Raw genomic sequence first — 13,167 nt, 5'->3', positions numbered from 1 at the left:
ATTCATATTCTGTATTAGACTTAGGAACTACGTTAATGTAACCGTGGTGCTGTGCTCAAAACAAAACCATAATTATTGATAATAAATGTCCGGTGGAAGCGTCAGGCTAATTATCTAAAAGAACTTGCCAGAGGGGCACAGCCCACTTACAAACACAATTTAAAATTAACCTCCCTGACAGTAGGAAAGGTTACGTGGATTGTGGTTTCAAGTAGCAGCAAATGAAAACACTCGTATGGTTTGGTTTCATTAGAGACTTTTACTGTTGATTAGTAGTTTAGTATCTTGTCATTGATAGGTTTCTTACATTAGAAAATATCTTACGGCATTACAGCCATTACAAACAAAACTGCTAACAATGACAGATTCTTATTTTTGATACATTACATTGAGTAACTAACGAATAAAAAAAGAAGAAAGAGGGGCCGGGGGGGGGGGGGAAACACCATTTCATACTATGCTATGTTCAACTGTTTAGGAACATTCAGCTAGCAGGCTCATCAAACAAATATATGTGTTTAAAATACAATATTTTATAATAATATGGAAAACGTCCTAAAACTGGCGGAGTTATAAACTGTTCTTCACTTCTTTTTAAGGGGTGCCGAAAGATGGAGGGAGACTCCGTTATAGAGGCTCACGAGTTACAGGTTGAGGTGCAAAATGTGGCGCCGGAACTGGGCCGCCATCTTGAACTGGTCTGGGGTCCTTGAAGTACTCTGGGATTCTGGAACCCTCTGGGATTCTGGAACCCTGCCTGTAACCAATAATACACCTGGATTAGCTTGGTTAGCAGGCAGTTTATGACGGGCGAAGTTAAGCCCAAAAAAAAAGGCAACCTAACAGGTTTGTGTGGGGCGAAGTGCAGCTTACCTTAGCTGGCAGGGTGAAGTAGGTAGTGGCTGTCCCTGGGGGTGATCCGGGGATGCGCGGCACGGGAGCTCGCGGTAGCCATAGAAGAAATAGTTATGGCGAAAACCAAAGAAAACTAAAGTTAAACTTGACTATTTGGGCAGCTACTAAGAAAAACTAAAAAAAATCTAGGCGACATGGCCTGGCTCAGAAGCAACTACATTATTGCCGAAAGCGGATCACGATAGCTGCTGGTCGTTACTGCGACCTGTTGCAAAGATGCGCGCTGGACGAGAGCTGCCCTCAAAATCCCTGAAAATGGCGCCGGGACGCTAACTTAAACTTTAGTCCCGTCGTCTGTTCCTCTGGAGGAGGGGATCGGGAACCCAGAAGTGCTCCGAAGGGCTCCGAAAGAAAACAAAAAGGGCTCCAGCGACCTATCGACTGAGTGTGAGGTCGACTGTTTCTCCTGGAGGGGATAGGATGGTCAGTAGTGTGCTCTCGCTCTCAGCTGGTTCGTCCTTTCGTCGATAGATGGTGTAGGCATGCAGGTCGGAGTCTCGCAGAGACCATCGCGGCACTTGATGGCCGCCATTTTGCAAGTGGGGGGGGGATTTTGGCCTTGAGAGGGGACATTGCCGCGGCTGGCCGATGACCGCTGTGGACCAGGATGGGGTGGGGGGTATGTCCGGTGAATGACCTGCCCTGGGAGAATTCGCCGGCCAGACGTCGGGACGTGCGGCGGAACTTGAAAAAAGGACACCAAAACGTGTTGGAGACCGCAAACTTCAGCACACCTCCGAGAAGGGGTGGGGGTGACCATGGGAAGCTTAGGGCGGCTACTTTCGTCACGCGTAGCGCTAAACTCGTGACGAAACGCGACGGCCAGTGGATACCGTTGCTGATGATAGTCCTGTAGTCGGCTAGACCCAGCAAATTTGGTGGGAAACGGTGGTGAGAGCACTATGCTGCTCAACAAGGTAACCTGCCGGTACACTCGACCGAACAAGTTTGGATGGGGCGAAAGCGTAAAATTAAAGTTATAAAAAAATTTAAAATTTTGTAAAACTAAGAAAAATAAAAAAAATCGTGCCTAAAGTAGCACTGATTCGGCACATACTCCCCCGCTTGAATGCGGAGCATATACGGAAAAAAAATAAACTTACACTTCTTAGTAAAACTAGTACCAGGTTCGCCTGTATCTTACTACTTATAAAAAAATATTTTGATAAAATCGAAGGTGTATATAATTATTTAAATTACCCTTAACGGTGAATGATGTCATGAGGAAAGTTGATCTCAGATGTTGGGAATGGTGTCACGTGACAAAAACTCTAAATATGGGCTCTGTGAGGCGGGCCTAAAACACTGGGCCGGAACCGGAACTTGGTCAGTCGGTTGCCAGTTATGAAGGTGGGGATTTGTGTACCCCTGAAAATAATGAAAGTGGGCATGTAAACCCCTGTACAATAGTCTTTCCATAAGAAGCCGCAGGCATTGGGACTTAGCCCTGCACAGTCAGGCGATGGAGAAGACAGTCAAATTTGCTGCTTGCCCGAAGGCGAAACAGAGCCTCAGTCCCGGAGTGACACAGGACCTAAGGGTGGAATTCCCTTGGTGGAATTTTAAATGATTGGGGATGAAAAACCTCAACAGATCAACAATCCGTAGGAAAGAATGAATTTAAAAATATTAAATATTCGACAAATTAAGAAATTTCAGTGCATACCACTCTGATGTTTATTATTATTAACTAATATTTATTATTTAAAGTATTCTGAAAAAAAAAACGATAAATTAACGACTCTTCGCACTCAAATTTAAATTATTTAAAGAAATGTAAAATTCAATAAACCAACAATTATAAATCAAAAAGGGATAAATTATAATGGAGCGGTTAGATCTTCCATGACTGCTGATAGACTTCGCACTGCCTGAGAGGGGGTTTGAACATAGGCCGTCCAAAGATGAGTGGTGGGAATGTAACCCAAAGAACACTCGAAAATGGTCATGAGATATTTCACTCAGAGGACCTTGGTCATGGCTCGTTGGCTCAGAGGACCCTAACTTTTGCGCCGCTCGTTGGCTAGCTTGACCTAGCTCCTATTTTAGAAAAACACATAAAAGAAACCAGTTTGCCGTCTGGAAGTCACGTCGCTCTTACTTAAATAAACAATCTCATCGATAACGATGTAAAAGAAATACAACTTTGGGGTAGAATGCAAAAGAAAAAAGAAAAATGGCTAGATGTGACAGCTTCAGTGCTCAGACTCTATGTACGTCACTGTACATCATATTTACGTGCAAGGGAAAATAAAGAAATAAACATGTACAAGTATTAACGCAAAATCAGTACAAAAAAACACTACAAACACATTCTTGCTTACTTTACGAATTATGGTTATTAAAAAAAAGGAACGTAATCAGAAATTAAATATATGAAATCGTGGAACAAGATTCATGAAGATTCAAAAATAATCAGAGAGGTATTTCTGAGTAAAAAAAATTAAAACTATTTACGTCAAGTAGCTTGTTAAAGACTGAACTTACGTATGTAAAAATTAAAAATTAAAATATCTTAAATTACCTAGCTTGTGCTAGTCTAGAAACGGGATGCTCAAACATACCCAAATTAATTAAGTGGACCTCTCGTTGGGGGTTGAAAGTATTTCACTACTCTCGGTGATTACCTTAAATATTAAAATGAGACTAGTCACCTCGTAGCTGCTTAATTTCTGGGGAATACGTATTTTAATATGATTGATTTTATTATTATTAATGAGCTAAAAGAAAAGATAAAAAAAATATGTCTGTTGCCCTACTACTTGTAATAAAGCAGAATTAATTCCATGACCTTTGACTGTAACACTTTAGTCCAAGACAAGATTAATAATTAAATAGAGTCCATTTAAACTTGGTTTGAATTATTTAAAATAAATCCTTAAAATCATTTAATAAATAAAAAATTAAATTTAAAGCTTAACCTTAAAGTACCTGTAAGCTTACAACTATTTATGCCGTTGTTATATTAATGAAATGAAATTCATCCTGTTGATCTCAGATATTGGATATCGTGTAGGAACACCAAAATGGGCGCTGTGAGGGAGGCCGAAAAGCACTGAGGCCGAAACAAGGGAAATGCGTCCTTGAGCACTCAGTGACTAATGGGGATTGTAACCCCTGTAAATGGGTATGGTAACCCGTAACTTACAAACTAGATTGGGAATATAACCCCTGTACATAATTGTTTCGCTGTCCATAAGAAGTCGAAGGCATTGAGACATAGCTCTGCACAATCTGACGATGGATCAGACGAAATAGATGAATTTAATACTTGCTTAAAAAGCGAAGTACACCTCGGTCCCGGATACCTACATTTATTAACTCACATAGGCTCAATATGTTCAAGCTCTGACGGTTGATCAGACCATCAGGCTGAAGCAGAGAGACCTACGAGGGAATTTCACCCCTGAGTTAGTTCGGGTTCGAAACCCAAAAGATCAACAAATTTGGATGAAAAATGGATAATGAAAAAAATTTAGATGTTTAAAATTACCTAGCTGTACACCACCTTGTAAAGGAAATGAACACCGATCCAAAAAAATATAACAGTTAATAAATTGTTTACTCAAAATTCATAATTACAAAAATATTATTTATCCTTTACTTAGTATTCTTAGATTAATTGGTAAATTGTTTATAGAAAACTCGACGTTAAAAAAGTTTAGTACTCTATCTTACAATAAATTCCTCACCTCATGGCTAGCGTAAAAGTATTGGGGATTCAACCCGTGTATATAAACAATTTAATTCAGTAACCTTTCCTTAAAGGCATGAGTGATTGCACCTCTCGTTGGGTGATCACGAAATAAATCTAAACAAAAGCTAGGCACATGGGTGTGTATGGTGACAAAATGAAATGGTACGTCGAAGTATATTCACTTTGCTTGTGAACGATGCAATAGGATTAGAGTACTTGTTAAAATTACTTATGAGCATATTCTTATTTTATGTTACTTAATGAATGGACCCTTTTTTAGATTTATTTTATGTATTATTAAAATACTTAATCGTTAATTTTAAGATACTTAGAAATAGTAAACAATGGAAGTTTCTTAACATTAGCTAAAACAAAAGGTTTATATTATCATATTATTTGTATTTTTTATATTATTATAAGTTATATAAATATGTTATGTTATATTTTACGTTTCCTTAGATTAAGAAAATACTTTGCTGCTAAAATTAATGCAGTATAGATTATTTATAGTGCTTGTTTTGTGACATAAAAATAATATTATTAGGACATACAAAGCATGGGTAGTTTGTTTACAAAATAAGTGTTACGTGGGTGGAGTAGAGAAGAGTTCCGCGCGGTTGGCGGCCCTGTCATGTGGAGCAAGGCGCCGAGAGACAAAACAAAAAATACCACGATGTCCGAAAGGACTTCTATTATCTGTTTTTCACAAAGATTGCCTGGTTTGCAGGCGGATGTGTTATAAAAAAAAAACAGATAAAAGGAGGAATTTAGACAAACTCAGGGCACTGTCGGCCGTGAGGAACAAACTAGATTGTAACGCATTATTTACGCTGCCGGACACGGGGTCAACGGCATGACCTCGCCTCCTCCAGCCGGTGAGGCGTGAGGGGGAGGGGTGAAGAGAATGACAGGGAGAATGACACGCGCGCTGATAAGGCACGATGCCTGAGGGCCGTCGCACCGACGGGGCCGCGCGGTGTCTCACCGCGCGCAAACACAGTCACAGCGGGACGTAAAATACGAGAGAATTTTAATTTAACTCACTTTGGGTGAATCAGATTGGGTGCCAGTTTTAGGACTTACAATAATACTATATATAGAAAATCTTAGTGACAAACAAAAAAAATATTTATACCAAATAAATTTAAAGCATTCTCATAAATCAAACCAAAATACAGTTAACAATTTAAGATTAACCATATCACACAAACTGCTACCACATTGTAACCGTAACCATGCTAACTGCTACCAATTTGTAACCGTGGTGCTGTGCTCAAAACAAAACCATAATTATTGATAATAAATGTCCGGTGGAAGCGTCAGGCTAATTATCTAAAAGAACTTGCCAGAGGGGCACAGCCCACTTACAAACACAATTTAAAATTAACCTCCCTGACAGTAGGAAAGGTTACGTGGATTGTGGTTTCAAGTAGCAGCAAATGAAAACACTCGTATGGTTTGGTTTCATTAGAGGCTTTTACTGTTGATTAGTATTTTAGTATCTTGTCATTGATAGGTTTCTTACATTAGAAAATATCTTACGGCATTACAGCCATTACAAACAAAACTGCTAACAATGTCAGATTCTTATTTTTGATACATTACATTGAGTAACTAACGAATAAAAAAAAGAAGAAAGAGGGGCCGGGGGGGGGGGGGAACACCATTTCATACTATGCTATGTTCAACTGTTTAGGAACAGTCAGCTAGCAGGCTCATCAAACAAATATATGTGTTTAAAATACAATATTTTATAATAATATGGAAAACGTCCTAAAACTGGCGGAGTTATAAACTGTTCTTCACTTCTTTTTGAGGGGTGCCGAAAGATGGAGGGAGACTCCGTTATAGAGGCTCACGAGTTACAGGTTGAGGTGCAAAATGTGGCGCCGGAACTGGGCCGCCATCTTGAACTGGTCTGGGGTCCTTGAAGTACTCTGGGATTCTGGAACCCTCTGGGATTCTGGAACCCTGCCTGTAACCAATAATACACCTGGATTAGCTTGGTTAGCAGGCAGTTTATGACGGGCGAAGTTAAGCCCAAAAAAAATGCAACCTAACAGGTTTGTGTGGGGCGAAGTGCAGCTTACCTTAGCTGGCAGGGTGAAGTAGGTAGTGGCTGTCCCTGGGGGTGATCCGGGGATGCGCGGCACGGGAGCTCGCGGTAGCCATAGAAGAAATAGTTATGGCGAAAACCAAAGAAAACTAAAGTTAAACTTGACTATTTGGGCAGCTACTAAGAAAAACTAAAAAAAATCTAGGCGACATGGCCTGGCTCAGAAGCAACTACATTATTGCCGAAAGCGGATCACGATAGCTGCTGGTCGTTACTGCGACCTGTTGCAAAGATGCGCGCTGGACGAGAGCTGCCCTCAAAATCCCTGAAAATGGCGCCGGGATGCTAACTTAAACTTTAGTCCGGTCGTCTGTTCCTCTGGAGGAGGGGATCGGGAACCCCGAAGTGCTCCGAAGGGCTCCGAAAGAAAAAAAAAAAAGGGCTCCAGCGACCTATCGACTGAGTGTGAGGTCGACTGTTTCTCCTGGAGGGGGTAGGGTGGTCAGTAGTGTGCTCTCACTCTCAGCTGGTTTGTCCTTTCGTCGATAGATGGTGTAGGCATGCAGGTCGGAGTCTCGCAGAGACCATCGCGGCACTTGATGGCCGCCATTTTGCAAGTGGGGGGGGGGGGGATTTTGGCCTTGAGAGGGGACATTGCCGCGGCTGGCCGATACCGCTGTGGACCAGGATGGGGTGGGGGGTATGTCCGGTGAATGACCTGCCCTGGGAGAATTCGCCGGCCAGACGTCGGGACGTGCGGCGGAACTTGAAAAAAGGACACCAAAACGTGTTAGACACCGCAAACTTCAGCACACCTCCGAGAAGGGGTGGGGGTGACCATGGGAAGCTTAGGGCGGCTACTTTCGTCACGCGTAGCGCTAAACTCGTGACGAAACGCGACAGCCAGTGGATACCGTTGCTGATGATAGTCCTGTAGTCGGCTAGACCCAGCAAATTTGGTGGGAAACGGTGGTGAGAGCACTATGCTGCTCAACAAGGTAACCTGCCGGTACACTCGACCGAACAAGTTTGGATGGGGCGAAAGCGTAAAATTAAAGTTATAAAAAAATTTAAAATTTTGTAAAACTAAGAAAAATAAAAAAAATCGTGCCTAAAGTAGCACTGATTTGGCACATACTCCCCCGCTTGAATGCGGAGCATATAGGGAAAAAAAATAAACTTACACTTCTTAGTAAAACTAGTACCAGGTTCGCCTGTATCTTACTACTTATAAAAAAACTATTTTGATAAAATCGAAGGTGTATATAATTATTTAAATTACCCTTAACGGTGAATGATGTCATGAGGAAAGTTGATCTCAGATGTTGGGAATGGTGTCACGTGACAAAAACTCTAAATATGGGCTCTGTGAGGCGGGCCTAAAACACTGGGCCGGAACCGGAACTTGGTCAGTCGGTTGCCAGTTATGAAGGTGGGGATTTGTGTACCCCTGAAAATAATGAAAGTGGGCATGTAAACCCCTGTACAATAGTCTTTCCATAAGAAGCCGAAGGCATTGGGACTTAGCCCTGCACAGTCAGGCGATGGAGAAGACAGTCAAATTTGCTGCTTGCCCGAAGGCGAAACAGAGCCTCAGTCCCGGAGTGACACAGGACCTAAGGGTGGAATTCCCTTGGTGGAATTTTAAATGATTGGGGATGAAAAACCTCAACAGATCAACAATCCGTAGGAAAGAATGAATTTAAAAATATTAAATATTCGACAAATTAAGAAATTTCAGCGCATACCACTCTGATGTTTATTATTATTAACTAATATTTATTATTTAAAGTATTCTGGAAAAAAACGATAAATTAACGACTCTTCGCACTCAAATTTAAATTATTTAAAGAAATGTAAAATTCAATAAACCAACAATTATAAATCAAAAAGGGATAAATTATAATGGAGCGGTTAGATCTTCCATGACTGCTGATAGACTTCGCACTGCCTGAGAGGGGGTTTGAACATAGGCCGTCCAAAGATGAGTGGTGGGAATGTAACCCAAAGAACACTCGAAAATGGTCATGAGATATTTCACTCAGAGGACCTTGGTCATGGCTCGTTGGGTCAGAGGACCCTAACTTTTGCGCCGCTCGTTGGCTAGCTTGACCTAGCTCCTATTTTAGAAAAACACATAAAAGAAACCAGTTTGCCGTCTGGAAGTCACGTCGCTCTTACTTAAATAAACAATCTCATCGATAACGATGTAAAAGAAATACAACTTTGGGGTAGAATGCAAAAGAAAAAAGAAAAATGGCTAGATGTGACAGCTTCAGTGCTCAGACTCTATGTACGTCACTGTACATCACATTTACGTGCAAGGGAAAATAAAGAAATAAACATGTACAAGTATTAACGCAAAATCAGTACAAAAAACACTACAAACATATTCTTGCTTACTTTACGAATTATGGTTTTTAAAAAAAAGGAACGTAATCAGAAATTAAATATATGAAATCGTGGAACAAGATTCATGAAGATTCAAAAAATATCAGAGAGGTATTTCTGAGTAAAAAAAATTAAAACTATTTACGTCAAGTAGCTTGTTAAAGACTGAACTTACGTATGTAAAAATTAAAAATTAAAATATCTTAAATTACCTAGCTTGTGCTAGTCTAGAAACGGGATGCTCAAACATACCCAAATTAATTAAGTGGACCTCTCGTTGGGGGTTGAAAGTATTTCACTACTCTCGGTGATTACCTTAAATATTAAAATGAGACTAGTCACCTCGTAGCTGCTTAATTTCTGGGGAATACGTATTTTAATATGATTGATTTTATTATTATTAATGAGCTAAAAGAAAAGATAAAAAAAATATGTCTGTTGCCCTACTACTTGTAATAAAGCAGAATTAATTCCATGACCTTTGACTGTAACACTTTAGTCCAAGACAAGATTAATAATTAAATAGAGTCCATTTAAACTTGGTTTGAATTATTTAAAATAAATCCTTAAAATCATTTAATAAATAAAAAAATTAAATTTAAAGCTTAACCTTAAAGTACCTGTAAGCTTACAACTATTTATGCCGTTGTTATATTAATGAAATGAAATTCATCCTGTTGATCTCAGATATTGGATATCGTGTAGGAACACCAAAATGGGCGCTGTGAGGGAGGCCGAAAAGCACTGAGGCCGAAACAAGGGAAATGCGTCCTTGAGCACTCAGTGACTAATGGGGATTGTAACCCCTGTAAATGGGTATGGTAACCCGTAACTTACAAACTAGATTGGGAATATAACCCCTGTACATAATTGTTTCGCTGTCCATAAGAAGTCGAAGGCATTGAGACATAGCTCTGCACAATCTGACGATGGATCAGACGAAATAGATGAATTTAATACTTGCTTAAAAAGCGAAGTACACCTCGGTCCCGGATACCTACATTTATTAACTCACATAGGCTCAATATGTTCAAGCTCTGACGGTTGATCAGACCATCAGGCTGAAGCAGAGAGACTTACGAGGGAATTTCACCCCTGAGTTAGTTCGGGTTCGAAACCCGAAAGATCAACAAATTTGGATGAAAAATGGATAATGAAAAAAATTTAGATGTTTAAAATTACCTAGCTGTACACCACCTTGTAAAGGAAATGAACACCGATCCAAAAAAATATAAAAGTTAATAAATTGTTTACTCAAAATTCATAATTACAAAAATATTATTTATCCTTTACTTAGTATTCTTAGATTAATTGGTAAATTGTTTATAGAAAACTCGACGTTAAAAAAGTTTAGTACTCTATCTTACAATAAATTCCTCACCTCATGGCTAGCGTAAAAGTATTGGGGATTCAACCCGTGTATATAAACAATTTAATTCAGTAACCTTTCCTTAAAGGCATGAGTGATTGCACCTCTCGTTGGGTGATCACGAAATAAATCTAAACAAAAGCTAGGCACATGGGTGTGTATGGTGACACAATGAAATGGTACGTCGAAGTATATTCACTTTGCTTGTGAACGATGCAATAGGATTAGAGTACTTGTTAAAATTACTTATGAGCATATTCTTATTTTATGTTACTTAATGAATGGACCCTTTTTTAGATTTATTTTATGTATTATTAAAATACTTAATCGTTAATTTTAAGATACTTAGAAATAGTAAACAATGGAAGAGTCTTGACATTAGCTAAAACGAAAGGTTTATATTATCATATTATTTGTATTTTTTATATTATTATAAGTTATATAAATATGTTATGTTATATTTTACGTTTCCTTAGATTAAGAAAATACTTTGCTGCTAAAATTAATGCAGTATAGATTATTTATAGTGCTTGTTTTGTGACATAAAAATAATATTATTAGGACATACAAAGCATGGGTAGTTTGTTTACAAAATAAGTGTTACGTGGGTGGAGTAGAGAAGAGTTCCGCGCGGTTGGCGGCCTTGTCATGTGGAGCAAGGCGCCGAGAGACAAAACAAAAAATACCACGATGTCCGAAAGGACTTCTATTATCTGTTTTTCACAAAGATTGCCTGGTTTGCAGGCGGATGTGTTATAAAAAAAAAACAGATAAAAGGAGGAATTTAGACAAACTCAGGGCACTGTCGGCCGTGAGGAACAAACTAGATTGTAACGCATTATTTACGCTGCCGGACACGGGGTCAACGGCATGACCTCGCCTCCTCCAGCCGGTGAGGCGTGAGGGGGAGGGGTGAAGAGAATGACAGGGAGAATGACACGCGCGCTGATAAGGCACGATGCCTGAGGGCCGTCGCACCGACGGGGCCGCGCGGTGTCTCACCGCGCGCAAACACAGTCACAGCGGGACGTAAAATACGAGAAAATTTTAATTTAACTCACTTTGGGTGAATCAGATTGGGTGCCAGTTTTAGGACTTACAATAATACTATATATAGAAAATCTTAGTGACAAACAAAAAAAATATTTATACCAAATAAATTTAAAGCATTCTCATAAATCAAACCAAAATACAGTTAACAATTTAAGAGTAACCATATCACACAAACTGCTACCACATTGTAACCGTAACCATGCTAACTGCTACCAATTTGTAACCGTGGTGCTGTGCTCAAAACAAAACCATAATTATTGATAATAAATGTCCGGTGGAAGCGTCAGGCTAATTATCTAAAAGAACTTGCCAGAGGGGCACAGCCCACTTACAAACACAATTTAAAATTAACCTCCCTGACAGTAGGAAAGGTTACGTGGATTGTGGTTTCAAGTAGCAGCAAATGAAAACACTCGTATGGTTTGGTTTCATTAGAGGCTTTTACTGTTGATTAGTATTTTAGTATCTTGTCATTGATAGGTTTCTTACATTAGAAAATATCTTACGGCATTACAGCCATTACAAACAAAACTGCTAACAATGTCAGATTCTTATTTTTGATACATTACATTGAGTAACTAACGAATAAAAAAAAGAAGAAAGAGGGGCCGGGGGGGGGGGGGGAACACCATTTCATACTATGCTATGTTCAACTGTTTAGGAACAGTCAGCTAGCAGGCTCATCAAACAAATATATGTGTTTAAAATACAATATTTTATAATAATATGGAAAACGTCCTAAAACTGGCGGAGTTATAAACTGTTCTTCACTTCTTTTTGAGGGGTGCCGAAAGATGGAGGGAGACTCCGTTATAGAGGCTCACGAGTTACAGGTTGAGGTGCAAAATGTGGCGCCGGAACTGGGCCGCCATCTTGAACTAGTCTGGGGTCCTTGAAGTACTCTGGGATTCTGGAACCCTCTGGGATTCTGGAACCCTGCCTGTAACCAATAATACACCTGGATTAGCTTGGTTAGCAGGCAGTTTATGACGGGCGAAGTTAAGCCCAAAAATAAGGCAACCTAACAGGTTTGTGTGGGGCGAAGTGCAGCTTACCTTAGCTGGCAGGGTGAAGTAGGTAGTGGCTGTCCCTGGGGGTGATCCGGGGATGCGCGGCACGGGAGCTCGCGGTAGCCATAGAAGAAATAGTTATGGCGAAAACCAAAGAAAACTAAAGTTAAACTTGACTATTTGGGCAGCTACTAAGAAAAACTAAAAAAAAATCTAGGCGACATGGCCTGGCTCAGAAGCAACTACATTATTGCCGAAAGCGGATCACGATAGCTGCTGGTCGTTACTGCGACCTGTTGCAAAGATGCGCGCTGGACGAGAGCTGCCCTCAAAATCCCTGAAAATGGCGCCGGGACGCTAACTTAAACTTTAGTCCGGTCGTCTGTTCCTCTGGAGGAGGGGATCGGGAACCCCGAAGTGCTCCGAAGGGCTCCGAAAGAAAAAAAAAAAAAGGGCTCCAGCGACCTATCGACTGAGTGTGAGGTCGACTGTTTCTCCTGGAGGGGATAGGATGGTCAGTAGTGTGCTCTCGCTCTCAGCTGGTTCGTCCTTTCGTCGATAGATGGTGTAGGCATGCAGGTCGGAGTCTCGCAGAGACCATCGCGGCACTTGATGGCCGCCATTTTGCTAGTGGGGGGGGGGGGGGGGGGGGGGATTTTGGCCTTGAGAGGGGACA

General features: G+C 40.5%; 2 long non-coding RNA genes across 2 annotated transcripts; both read right to left on the bottom strand.

The window, feature by feature from the left end:
• Positions 1-239: 239 nt before the first annotated feature.
• LOC134531408 (uncharacterized) lies at positions 240-1,229 on the bottom strand. Its single transcript, XR_010074984.1, has 2 exons — positions 874-1,229; positions 240-757 (listed from the first exon to the last, which is right to left on the bottom strand). It is a non-coding gene; the product is annotated as an uncharacterized LOC134531408 (long non-coding RNA).
• Positions 1,230-11,902: 10,673 nt separating this feature from the next.
• Positions 11,903-12,868, bottom strand: LOC134531407 (uncharacterized). Its single transcript, XR_010074983.1, has 2 exons — positions 12,537-12,868; positions 11,903-12,421 (listed from the first exon to the last, which is right to left on the bottom strand). It is a non-coding gene; the product is annotated as an uncharacterized LOC134531407 (long non-coding RNA).
• Between the last annotated feature and the right edge of the window lie 299 nt (positions 12,869-13,167).

Source organism: Bacillus rossius, chromosome 3, assembly GCF_032445375.1.
Source record: "Bacillus rossius redtenbacheri isolate Brsri chromosome 3, Brsri_v3, whole genome shotgun sequence".
Lineage (NCBI taxonomy): Eukaryota > Metazoa > Arthropoda > Insecta > Phasmatodea > Bacillidae > Bacillus > Bacillus rossius.
The sequence above is the reverse complement of the archived record's forward strand: the minus strand, read 5'-3'. Positions and strand labels throughout refer to the sequence as shown.